The sequence below is a fragment of the Ylistrum balloti genome, unplaced genomic scaffold (assembly GCF_031769215.1).
Source record: "Ylistrum balloti isolate Yb309-2 unplaced genomic scaffold, AGI_CSIRO_Ybal_v1 Utg371938, whole genome shotgun sequence".
Taxonomy (NCBI): Eukaryota; Metazoa; Mollusca; class Bivalvia; order Pectinida; family Pectinidae; genus Ylistrum; species Ylistrum balloti.
Genome location: NW_026782951.1, coordinates 123,390 through 128,331, shown reverse-complemented (window position 1 = coordinate 128,331; position 4,942 = coordinate 123,390). Strand labels below are relative to the sequence as shown.

General features: G+C 35.7%; 1 pseudogene; it reads right to left on the bottom strand.

The window, feature by feature from the left end:
- Positions 1 to 907: 907 nt before the first annotated feature.
- Positions 908 to 4,715, bottom strand: LOC132563962 (mitogen-activated protein kinase kinase kinase 1-like; annotated as a pseudogene).
- Between the last annotated feature and the right edge of the window lie 227 nt (positions 4,716 to 4,942).

Here is a 4,942-nt window from a genome sequence, read left to right as displayed (position 1 = left end):
CCAACCCTAGATCTGCCTCAGAGATATCCAAACCCTAGATCTGCCTCAGAGATATAACAACCCTAGATCTGCCTCACAGATATACCAACCCTAGATCTGTCTCACAGATATACCAACCCTAGATCTGCCTCAGAGATAAACCAACCCTAGATCTGCCTCAGAGATATAACACCCCTAGATCTGTCTCAGAGTTATACCAACCCTAGATCTGCCTCAGAGATATAACAACCCTTGATCTGCCTCACAGATATACACTCTCTAGATCTGCCTCAGAGATAAACCAACTCTAGATCAGCCTCAGTGATAAACCAACTCTAGATCTGCCCCAGAGATATAACAACCGAGCAAAGGCCATACATCAACAACCTGGGTGTAACCAACCCTAGATCTATCTCAGACATATACCACCCCTAGATCTGCCTCAGAGATAAACCAACCCTAGATCTGCCTCAGAGATATACCAACCCTAGATCTGCCTCACAGATATACCAACCCTAGATCTGTCTCAGAGATAAACCAACCCTAGATCTGCCTCACAGATATACCAACCCTAGATCTGCCTCAGAGATAAACCAACCCTAGATCTGGCTCAGAGATAAACCAAACCTGATCTGCCTTAGCGATAAACCAAACCTTGATCTGCCTCACAGATGTACCAACGTAGATCTGCCTATCCATTCATAGTTTGTGGAGAAACTGCAGTCATGACATAATATACATTTAGATGTTTCTTATGCAACCATCTTTATCTCCATATTTAAGTATGTAAATCTCAAATAATAACATGAATTTGATAACTGACTTTTAAGATGAATAAAATATTCCAGTCTCCATAATTATCTATAAGAATATTTTGTTGCTTGAATAATCATGAAACCACATGCTCCCAATATATATGAAAACTTACCTCATAGTTCTTGAGAGTTTTGCTGCCCAATAAAGGATCACCTTCGCTCACTTGGAAAACCCTCAGCATAACGAAGAGGACGTGGACACAATGAGGGCCTTTACCACAGCTACAGGACTAGAAAATAATCAATCCACAATCAACACAAAATGTAAACTTAGTTGTGTATAAAAGTTCTTTTGATTGTTGAAACAATAACTTTTTACCTATACAATTTAATGCTAATAATTTTGCCATGTACCTGAGGTCCAATGATAACCCTGAATTTGTGGTCTGGGGAGTCACCACCAATGAGGAAGGAGTTAGGCCCCATCTGCTGCAGGAGGTAGAGACGTAGACGTAAAACCTTAGCGATGCGACTCTTTGTCAGCTGACCTCCTCCAGGTGTGGACTTATTGAACTGAAACCAGATAAAAATATATTAATGACTTCAGACTTGTGGGAATGAGGATAATATCAGTCATATAATTCACAGTGGATCTGCATGTTTTGTTTCAGTAGTCTTTTTTCGGGTACTTTAATTTGTTTACAAATAATAAGATAAATACCTGTAATAACCACAGTGTAATGTCTTGTAAACAGAGCAGAAATGGTAAATGGATGTAATATATCTGAATGCTGTTCAGCAAAGAAAAAGCAACAGGAGAAAAAAGAAATGTTAAAAAACAAGACTGTTTGCCTGTGATTAAAATTCAGCTAATTGATTTTCAAATGTATACTGTTAACAGCCACAATATTTTGAAATACCATTCTTTATTAAGATATTTGACAAGGCAGAAAATTTTACCACAACGTAACTGAGCTCATCAGTGGATTTCCCAGCAGTTTGCATTCTTAGCTTGCCGTGGAATTATTAATAGAAGAGTCCAGTAAAATATGACCAAAGGACTTAACTCGGGATCAAAACAATTACAATTTACAAGAATTGTTTTTGAGAATGACATGAGCAGGATGTATTGTGGTGTGTACAAACACTTTTTTGGGAAAAGCATGACCGGAAGTTAATATTGCATTCAGCATATTGTTCAACTTTCATTTTCAATTTTCACAGTGTCTATTGATGCTTCCATCTTAGTATACACTAAAATAATAGAGTTCAAATATCCATTTTCTTATATTATCTTTCTCAGAAATTACCAGTTTTCTTATCTATAACAGTCTGATAATGTATTATGCTGGTTTATATTACCGAATTGTTGGGAGAGACCCTCTTTCTCTGGAAACTTGTATTAGGGGTGAGGTTGACCACTTGTTTGGTGAAGGCAGATTCACCTCGGTTGAAGGACCCATTTCCACGGTTGATTGACCCATTGCGATTCAGTGAGTTGCTACGGTTGATTGACCCACTGCCATTGACTGAGCCGTTGCGATTTAGGGAATTCTTTCGGTGAACTCCAGGTGATGTCTGAAAAAAAAACTAAGCATATCAAACTACAGGTAAAAGGATATGAGGGTGCATGAGTTTTACTAAGTCAGTTCTAAATGAACTGAAAGTCATGCAACTTCATCAAAAGTTAGTCTATCATTTTTATTTTATTACTCATGACAAGTAAGCTACAGTAAATCTGGTGAGCTCTGACCTGCTATAGTAGGTTCCCGAGAGAAAGTACCCTGGACCTCTGCTCTGTATATAGCCTCATCTTCCAGACAATCCTGAAGAAACTTTATGTCTTTAAGCAACATTCTAGTCTCCTCTTCTAATGTTGACCTGTAAGCATCAAGATAGCACTTTGTAAGCATCCATCATGGAAGGTTCCTTTCTATGTTTGGAACGTTTATACATGTACCAGGAATAATGACACTTAACATTTCAATAGGTTTCGACAATTATGTTAAAGAACTGTAAAATTAGAAAACCTTTTACAGAAAATACTTCCAATAATTTCACGTTTACAGTACCTTAAATGTTGAACAACTTCGTCGAAATGTAAAAAGTTGAGTTTATCATTCATTGAATCTATTTCTTCACTCAGTGTAGATGCTGCAGAAATTCTGAAAGAAAACAATCACATACGATATCAAATATCTACACACAATGAAAGATTCATTAAAACTGTGATATAAATTAAATAGTATTTCAATCTAATTTTCCATTATTTCATTTTACCTGGTAGATATTTTCTGAATAAAATTTCTTTTATTGACAAATCTTTTCTGTCAAGGAGGCAGTATGAAAGTTTTCACAAAGCATCCGTTTGAAAGCATTACTGATTTTGATTAATGTAATAAGTGGCATAATGGAGATTATATTCTAAATAATATTTGTATCAAGTTTATTCCATAATATTACTTGTTGGAAGTTTGGTTCTGATTTCTTAAAGAATGGTGATTGATTGTCTGATTTTTTATGAAGAAAATAACAATCACAGCTCAGAACATTACCATAAATGTGTGACAATGAATCTAATGCACTTACCAATGGCGATACATCCAGGTTGCTACACCAATATCAGTGTCATCAAATTTGCTAAATTCTTGTATGTTTATCCTAAACTTCAGGAATATGGCAGTAAAGAGGTTATGATATAAACAACATATTCACAGATGTGTTGGTTTTGGAATCATGGACAATTAATGATCATAAATACCTGTCACTGCCTGTTGGTGTGACGATCATTGGTGTTTCTGAACCATCCCTTGAACGTGCAGTCCCTGGTCTGGACATACAACGGAAACCTGACCCTAAAAAGAACAAGGAAATTCAAGACCTAGTACATGCCTAATAACTATGACACTATATATATATATATAAATTTATTTTACAATAGTTGTAAAAGCTATTAATACATGTAGCTTATTTAAATCAGACTTGTTGGTATAGATTGAAGCCCACAAGGAGACTTACTGTGGGAGAAAACCAGATTACCTCTGGGAAATAGGATTGCTTAATTTGTCTATGAAAATAGATCATGTGACATTTTGCATCAAAAAACTTACGCGCAGTATCCATGGCATACTCAATTATTTCTGTGCAGTGTTTGGCTTCCAGCAGTCTGTCTGCAGTTTGAATCTAGAAACAAATCAAAACTATTAAAAAGTTAAGAATATAACATCATTCAAATAATTTCTGTGGTCACATCCACTCCTCTTCTTACAAATAATCAGACATATATTTTGGTCAAATGAAGTTAATCTTTTTTGAATTTTTATTCTGCGTTGGATATAAACCAACTGCCACTGGAGTAGTATTACTGATAACCTTATTTTGTACATCACCCTGTGTATCTTCCTATTGTCAACTTGAACCAAGTAATATGATTTTTATCGTAGTGACATATATAAATGTACTTAATTTCAATTAAATTTTGGTTCAGTGGAAACTATGACTTGACACTTAATGTTTATCACAATAAAAAAATTAATGCACATTTAACTTACAGGCCATTGTTCTTAGCTTTTTCTCTGATATTTTCTGCAAAAAATTGATTTCTTGTACGAGTCTTTCCATCAGTTCCGGGGGCTCTGGCAGCTTTACACGGTGATTGTCATTAGTTTCATCTCTATAGTCTCACCATATCTCTAGCAATACATCAATCTGTGAATATATATCTTAAATTAAAATTTGCTGATAAAGAAACACAGAAAATAGCTTTGCTCATTTTCAGAAGACCACTGATAATATATTACATCAGATTAAATTATTAAGACTGATTATGTACATACCTCCTGGTGCAACTCCAAGCTCTGGTCCACCATTGATTCCCCGAGTAGGTTTTTGATTTCATCCTGTTCGTGTTTGGGGACATGTTGTTCAACAAAGTTGCCACAAGGAAATATAACCCTGCAGATCAAAAGGTGGTTCATCCATCCTCAGTTATATAGCCATTTTTTGACATAACAGTATGTAGCGTTTTAGTCGCCTATTGTATTTAAACCCATTTCATTTTGTACTGTAATTCGTCACAATAATATACAATTTCACTTGGCCAGTGCCGGTAGAGGTGTGGACTCCTGTTCTGTTACATTGCGTTGTTGCCCAACGAAATTCTACAGTTGTGGTATTTAGAGTCTCGATTGAGATTTAGGATGTCTCGA